This window comes from Hippocampus comes, unplaced genomic scaffold, assembly GCF_001891065.2.
Source record: "Hippocampus comes isolate QL1 unplaced genomic scaffold, H_comes_QL1_v1.1 scaffold143, whole genome shotgun sequence".
Taxonomy (NCBI): domain Eukaryota; kingdom Metazoa; phylum Chordata; class Actinopteri; order Syngnathiformes; family Syngnathidae; genus Hippocampus; species Hippocampus comes.
Genome location: NW_017805504.1, coordinates 88,421 through 102,243, shown reverse-complemented (window position 1 = coordinate 102,243; position 13,823 = coordinate 88,421). Strand labels below are relative to the sequence as shown.

Genomic DNA, 13,823 nt, shown 5'->3' with positions numbered 1-13,823 from the left:
TTCGCCAAGTTAGGGGTTGACTTGGTTTCCCATTTTTTTTTTTTTTTTTTTTTGCTGTCGGATGACTGATGAGGTTCGATACAAAAAAGCCGCCTATCCTTGAAGGTATCTTACGCTGTCCATTGCCACCGTATCTTCGCTGTCTACTCACCATGCATGCCGCCACTCACGCTCTCCAATCTAGCAGCTTCATTCACTTCTTCCGGTGTCTTTTCGTCAAGCTTATTTTCAATACCCTGGCCAAATCGTTTTCTTAATCTGGTTTCTATTGCATATTTTCATCGATTGAAGGTTTCTAGAACACGTTCCCTGCAATAAACTGGGGGCTTAACGTACCTGCTTTGGCTTCAATTCCGTCGGAAACGAGTGTCCTTCAAGAATTTTTTAAAGAGGTTTTCCAACCATAAATCCAACCAGGTTTACCAAATAAATTATATATAATTTATAAAATATTACTGCTCTTATTCACCCTCCTAATTCTGTGTGTTATTTTTTTTTTTTGGGGGGGGGGGGGTTATTGTCATCATAATCCACTGGGTGGTGTCATGTTTTACTCCAGCTTTCAACACAGTGCCTGATTAAAAAAAAAACACGACAATCTTATCAGTTGCCCATCATGGGCTAAATCTCTTTCCTTTCCAAAGCATGCAGCCATTCTCCTCCCGCCCTTATCCTTTTTCAAAAGGCCCAGTAATTAAAAGTCGTCTTCAAGTGGACTTGCTACAGCTTGACCCAAAGCCTCGGCCAGGTTATCAGCGTCGGGGGTTAAAGCAATCTCTCCTGCAACTTCCACTCTAGCAGCGGGAAGCCTGATGCATTTCTGCACATCTCAGGATGAGGCCAAAGCTCAACCCACTGGACAAAAGAGCTTCACCGAGGCTCAACAATAATGCCGTACGGGTGTTGAGTTCTCCATCCTCGCTTCGTGACTAATCTAATACTGCACGTCAAAGAAAACGCAAAAAGAGTTCATTAAAAATGTTCTGCATTTAACCGTCACCGTGCAGAGGCTGTCGGTTCGAACCCGCCTCCGGCCCTCGTGTTTGGAGTTTACATGTTCTCCCCGTGCTGGCGTGGGTTTTCTCTGGGTGCTCCGGTTTTCTCCTACATTCCAAAAACATGCATGGCAGGCTGATTGAATACTCTAAATTGTCCCTTGGTGATGGTTGTTCATCTCTGTGTGCCCTGAGATTGGCTGGCAACCAGTTCAGGGTGCCCCCGAAGACAGTTGGGATAGGCTCCAGCAGCCTCAATACTTGTGAGGATAAAGCGGATCGGAAAATAGATGGATGAGGCGACTATGAAAATGCAAAATGCCATTCAAGTCAAGTCAGCTTTATTGTCAAATATGCTCTATGTACAACATAGAGCACAGATAAAATTTCTTTCCTCTCAACCACAGTGCAAACATGCAGTGCATTGAAAACACACAGCTAAAAATAAGGGCAGCGAAACTGAACTGCATTCCAACTCAGGTTCGACTGAATTATTTATTTGATACATTTACTGTACACTGAGGGGGTGAGAGCAGTGCGTGATTGCATAAAATTGGTCATGGTGTGAAAATCACATAAGAAGGTTATTAAAAAAACACATCGTTATTTTTGCGGGGAGGGAGGAGGGGGGTAATGGTAATGGGTCAAACTGACCCAATATTTTTTTTTTGGGGGGGGTAATGGGAATGGGTCAAACTGACCCAAGAACGTTACTTCCGTTCCCAAGCGAATGAACGCAGCAGTGGCTTTTTCCTAATTAAATGTAATGTTGTATGATCAAACTGAAACAGCAAGTCACACGTTCATGACATTCCACCCCGGTAGGGGGCGCTCATGTACCTTACAAGCCAGTGAAATTGCTTCCATGTAATCCTAAAATACAAACACTTATTAAGCCGTGAGGCGCTTGCTTCGAACATGGAGTTTGAGTGGCTTCCACCGCACAGATCGGAGTAATCCCACCGCGTACGCGCCATTGTATCCGAAATGATCACAAATCCGGTCTTTGCTTATGGACTGAGTCAAATTTGACATGGCTGGACACCACGCAGAGCAGTGAAGCGCCATGATCAGGCCACTTTTCATGTATGGAGTCCACCGGTGCTCTGATTTGTCAAATTAAAACCCAAGAGAAGCTTGAAGTGAATTTCATGTTGCGACATTCGGTTGGCAACGCAAATACCTTTACGAACGGCCGATTACACACGTCGAGACAGCTTTCCCAACACATTTGCTGCGATGCAAGAGCAAGGCACTCTTTTTGTGACCCGCAAAACACGTCGAGTTGAGTCGCGCAGCGCAGTGTGTCAGGCAGTGACACAAAACTAATGCCGTGTCACACAGACTGTCAGCAGATTAGCCGGTGGATTACACGCCGGCCATTAGATGTGCACACAGCGACAAGGCCACAAACATGGCAGGGGAGAGAGAGAGAGATATACACCCAGGGTTGCAAATGCTCGGCCGTATGCCCGGCGACGCCCTGGCATATGATCCAACTCGCGGGAGGCGGATGCGCTAACCGCTTGTCCAACATGCCGCTAAAAGATACTTTTTTTTTTAAAAATGGGATTCACTGGGGTAACCGCGTTATAACCGGATCGCTGTGCCTAATCTGCAACCTCTGACTGCTTAATCTCGACCACTTCTGTGATATCCACAGATGAAAGTCGTCCGGATTTTCCCGGAATTCCGGATTTTTCAAATTTTGTTCCTCCGGAAAATTGAGGGAAAATTGCCTAAAATTAATCCGGACATTAATTGAGAACATTGAATGAAGACGCTTTTGAGTTTGTTGTTTTGCTTGTAGCGACACCATTCGAGCCTCAGCACTCGATAGTCCGCTGCTCTTTCATGGAGAATATAATGTAGCAGTCCGGTCTGCTTGTATCCATCCATCCATCCATCCATCCTCAACATCGTTGCGGGAAGTTGCTGGAGCCGATGCCATCAGACTTCGGCCAGAAGGCAGATTAGACCCCGAACTGTTCGCCAGTCAGTCGCAGGGCATATGTAGAGACAAACAACCATTCGCACCGACATCTACACCATCACCGAATGGGAACCGATCCCACGCTGCCCGCGCACAAGTCGGGCGAGCGCACCCCGACGCCATCGGTGACCTGCTTTGTATTACAATCCAACCTGAACACACAATCCAAGCCAAGTCAAATCCGACATTGTCGTCCACCCATATGCTCCATAGAAGCAGCGGTACCCCAACCTCTTTTTTTTTTTTGCCCGACAAACCGGTTTCTCAAAAAGCAATTTTGACAGACTGACAGCAGAGAAACAAAAAAAAAAATGCACATTCTTTGAAATACAGCTCTGAATGTAGTTGTTTTCATGAGGAATAAAGACGAGCCATAAGTGAATGAGTCAGTCCCATTTTCGGGAAAATGCAGAAACTGACACTCAAGACGTGTTGCCTTCGTCCAGTCTCCTCCGTAATTGCATTTTGGTCACCCTCATAGGAGAAATTCCCACTTGCTAAAGGTATGATGTACAAAATGAACCCAAGGTATTCTTTCTTTTTTTTTCCCCCATTCGGATGCTTCATTTGCGGGCCTGTCTCCGCATATTACATAGAGCGTGAGGATCACCTGCAGTGCTAAACCCATATTACAAGTAGGACTGCTGATATTGTCTCTTAAATGCAGCTTTCTTTTTGCTCTGAAGTCGTCAGCTCTTTTCCTTCGGTATCATCATTTGGGCCTTTTTCACTGTCTCAAGAAAAAAAAAAGCAAAAAAAAAAAAAACTCATTTTTGCTGGTCGCTGGGCTTAATTTTTTTTCCTACCATATCGCAGATGATTGTTTTGACGTGTACGGAGGCACAGACTGATGCGATCGATTTTCAAAATAAATCAGGCTCTGATGATCAATAGAATAATTGTTGTTCGTGTGCGGCCCGATGCCGAACGTCCCAGGTGGTTGGCCAGCGCCGAAATTCTGGATAATTAAAGCCTTTGTTTAGCCGACACTTCATCTTTTCTCCGGCTACGCGACAGCTTTCCACAAAGTCGCCGTTTTTATTTAAAATACGCACAACAACAAAGACAACATATGGAGCTTTTGCCGACGGACATATTTTCCACAACGCACCCCGGCGGAGTGAGGCGACGACGCTGCTTTCGGGCTTCCGAGCGGAGCCGTCCCCTCCACCGTTGGGGTTTTATTTTGCCGATGATCGCTCTGGCCGCCGCCTGCCACCGAAGTGCTTTGCCACATGTAATGCCGCATAATTGCCTTCTTGAGTTGCCCGGTGGGGGGGCTTCATTTCGGAGATGCTTTTTTTCCGTGCGGGAGTGGAGCGGAGGGTGTCACGTTAACCGCAGCTAAATGGAAATGCTGATATCCATTCAGACGGAGAATGGTGTTGAAAAGAGCCTTGCTGTGTTCATCGAGCGGGGACAGTAATTGGCGGACTCTGTGATTATTTCTTGGGCTGGCTTTGCATGCGCAGCTGCACGTGGTGTGCACCTGAACCTGCGCTGCTGTCGAATAAACTCAGCGGTTGGGCGAAAGAGATCCCCGCAGGATAGTTCAGTTTTTTAAGTTACGCAAAGCAGGACTGGTAACGGGGAAAAAGAACGAGGGACCCCCCCCCCCTCGCGCCCTGATTGGTTGACTCCCCATTAAACCATAAAAACGAATTCCACACCGGCTAACCCCAGTCATGTCACGCAGGAGCCGTTCCACCGCTTTCAACTGCCTCGCGCGCAAATGCAAGTTGAGGGGCTGCTTTCGATTAGCCGGAGAAGGAGAGAGTGAGGTGGAGAGGGGAAAGCAAACTAATTTGCCTTTGCCGCTTTTACGAGCATTTAATTTGAAACAATTAAGAAATTACGGCACCGCAGATTCACAACACTGGAGTGACAGCTGGGAGCCATCCCATAAACCTCGGAGCTGGTGAACGAGGCACCCTGACGCACTTTCACCAACACGCTGTTCACGTATTTCTTCAGTTGCCCGCTCTCTGCCCGATTCAGCCGATCGAAGTGGAAAATAATGCTCACCCGAACAATAACTCCGAACCCTGATTTTTAGGAAATTAGGAACTATCCCGGGCGGCCCGGTGATCGAGCGGTTAGCGCGTCTACCTCACAGTGCAGAAGTACCGGGTTCGATTCCAGCTCTGGCGTTCCTGTGTGGAGTTTGCATGTTCTCCTCGGGCCTGCGTGGGTTTTCTCCGGGTACTCCTTTTTCCTCCTACATTCCACAAACATGCATGGCAGGCTGATTGAACACTCAAAATTGTCCCTCGTTGTGGGTGTGAGCGCGGATGGTTGTTTGTCTATGTGTGCCCTGCGATTGGCTGGCAATCAGTTAAGGGAGTACCCCGCCTACTGCCTGAAGACAGCTGGGATACGCTCAAGCACGCCCCGCGACCCTTGTGAGGATAAGCGGTTCGGAAAATGGATGGATAGATAAAGAAACTATACCCAAACCAAAACCGATCGATAATCCTTCACCCCATCAATAATCGCGAAACACTAACGGCGAAATGAAAATGGAGTGGCAACAACTCCAAACCCCGAACAATAGCTGCCAACTTGGGGTGCTGTTGAACTGACTTGGTCGAGCACTAGCGCCGTGTGTTGAGGCAGTCGTCCTCGTAGCAGGCGACTCCGGTTCCACTCCTGCAAGTCATTCCCTCCCTCCTGCACCCTGTCTCCTCTCCAGCTGTCCCGTCCGTCCGTCCATTCTAGGCAGAAAGCCTCAAAATAAAAGATTTTTAAAAATGACCTCCAACTCTTGCCACAAGCCCCCCGAACCCAAAAACGAATATTTGAAAAGTACGAAGTAACGCACAGGCCAACCCGAACAATAATGCCTCACCCCTGATCCTAACCATATGTTCTATCTCAGAACCGTCATTTTAAGACATGAAATGACGTGCAAACTAACCCATAAGCCCAAACCACCAACTCCATTTCCACCCCCTTAACCCAAACTTCAGGAAACAGCACAGCCCTCTCAACTAAAAACAGAAACGGAGATTGTGCAGCAGGAGAGCCAGTGAAATATAATGGCGCATCTATAACTTCCTCACGCCATCAATTTGAATTGAAGATAGCCTTGTCAGAACGCAGCCATGGCGTCAACATCGTCCTACCCTCAACGATGGCGTCGAAGGGCAAAACTGATGAAGGTGCGCTTGTGAAAACGTCAGTTGCGGGGACCGCTGGCCTGGAAGAGAGAAAGTACGTGCGTGCGTGCGCATGGGCTGGAGTGCTTGACAGATAGCAGCAGCGGCGCAAGCTCCTTTTCATGAACGCTGAACTGTAAAATGGAGGAGCCGCCGCAAACAACGGCTTGTGATAAATAGCCCGCGGGGGGGCGGCGGTCGGGGGGGCGGTGTGGACGGTTCTCATAAATGCTCACCGAATGATGAAGATGGAAAAGAGATGATGTTTTTGCCGGCATCAGTTTTGGGGAAGCGTGTAACTTTGCAAATTGACAAAGGATGGCAGCATTCCACAACCCTAACGTATCAAAGTCCAGTGATACCCTTTTGGTTTTCCTTATGTCATCCAATTACAAAGTCCTTCGAAGATTTCATTGTCATGGCTTTCAGAATCATTGCCCGCCTTATTAAATGGGTTGATCATCACGTTGGTTATTGATTAATTTTCCGGCGAGCAGAACGCCAGCTCGCAATTGGAAGTGCAGGAAACACACGTGGACACAAGTACTGAAGTGAGACTCACAGTTTGCATGTCAGCAGAATTGACCCCTTTCATGCACCCTGTAACCTGATAACACGATGAGCAGTCCACTGTCGTGACCGCTATCCCTGAAAGGGTTAAACAGGCTTCCCACGAGCAATTTTTTGGCAGGTGGGTGTTGATTCATTGTGAATACCCACCCCTACCCCGTATTCCCCTCAAGTGCTTCCTCCAAGCTGCTCCACACTGTCCCAGTAGGGCTCCCGATTGGACCTAATCGATGCTTCAGTCACTGCGTCCAATGCAGACGCATCAAGCCCCTTCCTCACGCCGTATCCACTCCTAGACCAGGAAGTGCTCACAACGCAAACTGTCAAATAAGACTCGGGGCTCACGTCACATTTGCTTGGCTCATGGAAGTTGAAGCTGTTCGGGTCAGGGGGAGAGTTCAAGTGTCAAGGGGATTATTTGCATCAGATTTTTGGTCTGATCACCCAAAATTGGATTTTGTATTTCGGTGTCTGAGCTCACAAATATGAATCCAAATGCCCCAAAATTGTGAAACTGATTGATGATCGATAAAATAGCTTGCAGCCCTTTTCTGGGCCAATCTGTGACCCAGTTGAACACCCAAGCTGGTTCCCAAAATGGTTCCCCACACCGGGTTGCTTTTCAACTTTTTTACTGCCAATGAAATGAAATGAAATGAAATCGCGTTAGATCAATTGAACTCTGAGACGTGAATCTGGAAAAACACACTTATTGTTGTTTATTTGGTGTTTCATTCCAGATGTCAATTCGCTACACGGGCTAATACAGCTCACCCCTGCCTTTCCAGTTGCTGCCGGTCAATGCGATATTCTTCCTGAAAAATGTTTGTTTTATTTCTAAGCTACAACCACGCTTTTCTCATTGTCCCGTTTTATATCCAGCAATCTCAAATGATCCTTCACCCCAAGAGAGGGAATTTTGGTCCCGAGGTGAGTTATGATCTGATAGTAAAGCCAAATGGCGTGGGGCCAAACCGTAAACCACCTCTTCGCTATCACGTACATAATAATACTAATCCATCTTTACAATCATTTCCATCATAAAATGGCACATTCTCTTCAATGCCACGACTCCCGAGACCTCAAATTATAGCGAAGCTTTAATTGCTCCAGGAAGTGAGCCCAAATGCTCAGCCGTCCATCACCTTTGACAGATTCCAAGATGAGAATTTGTCTCAGCCAAGGACCGCAGAGTATTGTTTTTATTATTATTATTATTATTATTATTATTTTGGCGCCAGCTGAGAGATATCACCTTGGAGATCAAGACCCTCCGCTTTTCTCGCTGCTCTTGACTTGCTTGGGTTGCGACCATAAACAAGTCAATCTCCAGCCACGGTCTCGACATTGCAGGATTAGATTTATCCGCTTAGTAACGATCGCTATCGCAAGGCGGCGCGAGTCTTGCTTGATGGGGAAATTAATTTTACGATGGCTGGTTTACTTGATCAGGAATTGTGTGTAAGGCAGGGAGGAGGCTCAGAACTCTGCCTTCGTGTCAGACAAGTTGTACTTGCAGTAGCATATTAGCCTTCACCTTTCCTTGGTCTTACCTTTTTTTTTTAAATTTGTAATTGCGTCAAAATTCCAAATTCATTCCTGGATTTTTTTTTTTTTTTTTTGACCCATGGGTCAAAGAAAGCCCCAGCCCTCCCCTCAGAGAGACAACAAAGTATTGGCTTATTCCGAGTGATTCTCACAAGTGTACATGACCCCTGACCTCGCTTCATGTGTTTGCATTGTATCTAACTAGCATGCGGCTCTATGAGGCATATCAGAACGCCAGCAGTTTCTCAACACCCACACAAGCACGAGCGCTGTCCAGTTTGCACAACTTGGGAGAACTTGAACTGAGTTCAAACTGCAACCATCCCCCAAAGCCAGTTTCACTGAGCAGCATGCAAAGGAGAGAAAAAATGTAATTTTATTGTATGGTATGACAATGCAACATCATGCTCACATTTTCCTGTTTTTTTTGTGGGACCCATCCTCAGTCTTTCACCCCCCCCCCCCCCCAAAATGCCAATTTGCATATTATGTGCTATAATGCCACAAGGTGGCGCCAACCCTCTGAAAGTAATTCATCAGTGCCAAGGAAGTATTGCGTGTTTCAACTGAGAGACTAACATGCTTTAACTGAGTCTCTGAGGAGTTCGGTTTAGCCTGGGTTGTTAGAGGAAGTGACGGAGTCTTCGTCACACGTCCATGTACACAGCATTCTTTCCCCCAATCAAATCATCCGTAACTATTCAGTTGTTGATGTTCGTATTGTCAGATTTAATTTGAAATGAAATGGAAATGTTTTTGGATCTCAGTGTGTGCCAATTTTGCAGTTTCAAGTGCCAATATAGACAATTCTGAGTATTTTGACGGTGGAGCTTCCATTACTCGCGGTTTTTGACTCTTTGCGAGAAAGCTGAGCGCTTCAGGTTTTACTGCATACTCTATTAACATGATAATTCATTATTTGCTCTCCGGTTGGTTGTCATTACACAATGTAGGTGTTCCCAACGAAATGTCCCATCGTAACGTACACCCCCACGCCCCTCCCCCATTGACTGCAGGAGCTGAGCATAAAAAGCGACTAACTTTAAATCATTGTAGGGAATGGAAGGCATCTTTTTTGATATACTCTGGATATAGGTGTTGTCATCATATCCCGCCGAATTATTTATTGTATTATTAGGAGCTGTCCATACTGATAAGAAATGGATAAATAAAAAAATGGGGCTTTACAATAAGATATTCCTGGGTTGGGGTCGAGGGGGGGGGGGCATCATGAGTCTATTTTCATGCACACGCGCACACACGCATACACACACCGACATGTCAGTCTCCACAGCGAGCGAGAGAGAGAGAGAGAGAGAGAGAGAGAGAGAGAGAGAGAGAGAGAGAGGGAGGGAGCAAGCGTGACGTGCAAGCGGTACTTTCGCAAGCCACAGTCTCGCCGCGTTCACGCCAATGGAGCGCGGGACGTAGACGGAACCCACAAACCCCGAGATTATTCTCACTCTAAATAACACGAGACGAGGAGGAGGAGGAGGAGGAGGAGGAAGAGTGGCGGATTTTGGGTTTTCTTTCCACGCTTTCCTCATGTTGTTGTGTCTCCTACTGGACTGTCGTGGCTGGATTTTTAAAAAACAAACCAAAAAAATAACTGAACCAAAAAAAACCAAAACAAAACGGCGCCCACTTTGCTGAAGACACACAAGACAAAAGACGAGTTTGAAACTGATTGCGAAAATGCTGATAAGGTAAGAAGAGTGCGCGCGCGAGTGTGTGTGTGAGTGTGTGCGCGCGCGTGCGTGTGAGCGAGACAGCTGGCCTGCCGCAGTGATTTCAGGTGCGCTCAGCTGTCGCCCGCAAAACATGCTTTGACTGGCCTGCTGATGCATTGAGGGGCACCCCGTTTTTTTTTTCTACCACTAATCGACCTGCATGCCATTTTGACTGCATTCATCGCAGTCCCCCCCCCCCACACCCCAAGATTAATTCTTGCTAATTTTGCTTTATTCATCCAAAAGTATCCAAAACAAACACTCGGCGCGACATCGTGCTCGTTGTTGACACGACTAATTCAAACAGATCCATTTGAACTTGTGGAATGTTCATTCTCCCTTCATGATTCAGAAATGAATCATTCACAAGTCGGTGGTCAACTCTCTGAAGCTGCACTTTGAGTGAATAGACAGCCTCAAGTTGCACGTGCCCACTTAGAAATCAAGGCAATATTTTGACAAAAGTGCCGAAATAGTCTCTTCAAACTCCCTTTTAAAATAATGGCTGTGCATTGGAAAATCACCAACTATTTGCCGTTCTTGAATGTAGCTCGGGGTCAAATGTAAACTCTTAACGACTATTTCTGACAACTTGGCAATTCTCCTGAGATGTACGTGTTATTCTTAGCGTGCTATTTTGGGTTTGTCGTCATTTCGAATTAACTCCAGTTGCAGTGATTCTGAGCCGAACGTGAGCTGTGCACTTTGGCAACCACTAGGGGGCATTTCTTCTCTTAGACGCCCGTGTGTGTGTGTGTGTGTGTGTGTGTGTGTGTGTGTGTGTGTGTGTGTGTGTGTGTGTGTGTGTGTGTGTGTGAGTGTGTGTGAGCCAAACCATTGTATGACGTTTTTTTTTTTAAAAAAAAAAGTGTTTTGAAGAGCTGGTGATCTCATATGGTGTCTGGAGAGAATGAAACAGGAATTTTGGAAGGAGGTTTTATGTCTTTCAGATGTCCTGTTTTTTAAATCTGCTGTAACATGTGGTTTAAATGTTAAGGCTGCAGACGAAGCAGCGGTTTTGGACGGGACGCAACCCGCACCCCCTCACCCCCATCCATCGAAAATTTCTGTCACGTCGGTATAGCGTGTGAATCGTTCGTCATGAAAAAACAAATTAATTAATCATTCAAGGCTTGGATTTGGAGTACTTTTGTGGGTGCGACTGCAAACCAGTGCAGAAAGCAAACTCCATCAAAAAAGCGTGCTTGGATGAGTTTGGTGTGGAAGAACTTGCTTTCCACCCTGGGTTGACCTCACAAATTGTCCAATGAAAAGAATATATGTCCATTTTTCTTTTAAAACTGTGAACATCAATCATGGTTGTTTTGTATTGAACTGTGATTGATCTTACTTCATTTATTCCGTTGTGTGTTCCGGGTTAAAAGATGCAACTGGAGATGCATCCTTTTCATGTTTTTTTTTTCTTTTTCTGCTTCTTGAAAGCAAAAATGGAGACTTTTATATTTATTATTTTTTCCTTGTTTGATATTTATACATTTGTTTTCATTGTTTTGTTGGATTTACTTTTTATTTTAATTTTTCTAACTTTTAGTAAGACACAGAGATACTTTCTCAGTCCAAAATGTCGACATTATGTCGCATGTCGGTTTATTAAAACATTTAAAATGATTTATTGTATTTTTCAAATATTTTTTTAATACAAGTTCTTCAGACAATGAGATGAAAACTGAAGATACATGCTTTTGCTTAGCAATCATTTCATTTTTCATACAGAAATTGAGAGTTTTTATTTCAAATCCGTCTATTTGATTTATTTTATTTCTTTTATGTTCTCAAATGAATTCACCATTTCGCATCTTTTTTTTTTAATTACTTCATGGGGGCTCAGTCAAGTTCCTCCGCACCAACACACATATAACCAAATATTGCTCAACATTGCTGCGTAAAAAGTAAAAGTGGATGCTAACTGCTAGCTAGCATCCAGAGTGAATGGTTGCAAAAACAGGGCGCCACCTTATGTCCGTGTGAGAATACCAATGAATTTCACGCATGGATGAAACACGCGTTTTGTTTGTGGGGGGGCAACAAGCAAGAAAGCGCTTTGATTTGAGAGCGAGTCGCACGGCGGTATAATGAAGCCGTCGCCACTTTGCCCTCGCTCCGCGTCGGCCCGCTCGCTTATTGACTTTCGTCTCTTTAATCTCGACACCCCCGCATAACGAGCTTCAAGGCTGGCTTGCTTAAGAGAAACCACAGTTACAGGGCACTATACATTACACGTCAGCGAACGCTAGCATGCTAGCCTTTTTTTTTTTGTTCTCTCCAAGTGGCCACAGGGTTGGAGGAATCATTTTTGCACCCAAGCAAAATCACCTCTGTTGCCCGTCAGTCTGTCAAGGAAGGAAGCTGAGCCGCAGCTGAGCTTGTTCGACCACGTTAAGTCATCGTCTTGCCTCCCGCGTCTCATCAAATCTCCTCCCGCTTTGTCGCCAAGCATGCGTCTCTTATATAATCATCTCAGTAATCGTAAATGACACGCCGGAGCGCATACAGAATTCCACGAAAAGGTGCACATGTTGAAGATCGGAATCATGATGGCCATCTTGAGCTTTGCCTCTCTTTCATGAGGCAATGGTACGAGCTAATGACACTCAAAAGAAGTCTTAATGGAGCGCATATTTTTCTGTCCAAATAGTTTGACAGAAGTGGCAAATCCATATCTGAGTCATGATGATGTTGGAGGTGACAATCTGGCTAAGGATGTGCAGAATGGCGATAGACGATTCCTCTCCCTCTACATTGATCCATGCGTGTGTGTATTCTAGGATGAACCTGTACAATTAAAACTCAAAATGATACTTGATGGAGTGCAAACGGTACTGAGATTATGATCAAAGGTGCGCAGACAGAATGTTTGAATAACGACGCCGTCTTCTCTTCTGTCATCATGCGGGCATGTCTTGAATGTAAGCGAATGCAATTCGGATTGACACTTGGTGGAGCTCATACAATACTCTGTGAGAATCCGACGAAAGGTGTGCATAGAGGATGTTCACGATGGCATCACATACTTTGTCACCATCTCGCAACTATGGTGCACCAACTCGATTGTATAAATCTCTGAATGAGACCGGGTGGAGCACATACATCACTTGGTCAGAATCTGGCTAAAGGAGCGCACACGGGGCGTCTCAATGGCATATCCCGCTTCTTCCCAAGGCATGTCTTTCTTGTATGGCGCAGCAAGCAATGACACTCTCGATCGAGCGCATACAGTACAGTGAAACTCCTCTACAACGAAATAATGTTTGCAGCAAGACATTTTTCACAACAGGGGGCTTTTCACTGTAGCAAATTTTATCTCAGATGTAAACACACACACACACACACACACACACACACACACACACACAAAACGTATGTGTGTACTCTTTATTTTCATTCCAATACGTAGTTCATAAATATGAGCATACACTTATTTGACACTTCAAATAGCCAGTGTAGAAAGAAAAAAAGTAGCCATTTGAACAATGCAACGTTCGTACTGCGTCTGAAATTAACAATAACAAATACTTCCTGGACAACTGCGCATGTGTAAACCAGTGTGATGGTTGCTGTAGCCGTTTCTGAACGAAGCAGCAGAGGTCGCTGTGGCATGCTGAGGTCGGATTAGACTTTTGCGGAAGGCTTGTTTTCGTTGTAGTGGATCTTATTGCGAGGCAAGAGCAGAGAAAAAGATTTCGTGTAACGGAACAGGGGGACTTTTCGTCATAGGGGGAGCAGAAAAGTGGGAATGGCTTTCATGCATGAAAATTTTTTCACACTAGGGGGTATTTTCGCCCATGTAGGTTTCGTTGTAGAGGAGTTT

General features: G+C 45.5%; 1 protein-coding gene across 7 annotated transcripts in view; it reads left to right on the top strand.

Annotated features, from left to right (window-relative positions):
• The window catches only part of LOC109520337 (receptor-type tyrosine-protein phosphatase delta-like), a 227,093-nt gene that overhangs the window by 144,012 nt on the left and 69,258 nt on the right, over positions 1–13,823 (top strand). The window contains exon 1 of one of the 7 annotated variants that reach the window (XM_019877470.1): positions 9,642–9,970. The exons of the other annotated variants lie outside the window; for them this stretch is intronic. The gene's annotated coding sequence lies outside the window, so the exon portion shown is untranslated. Of the gene's footprint in view, positions 1–9,641; positions 9,971–13,823 lie in introns of those variants that run through there. 7 annotated transcript variants of the gene reach the window in all.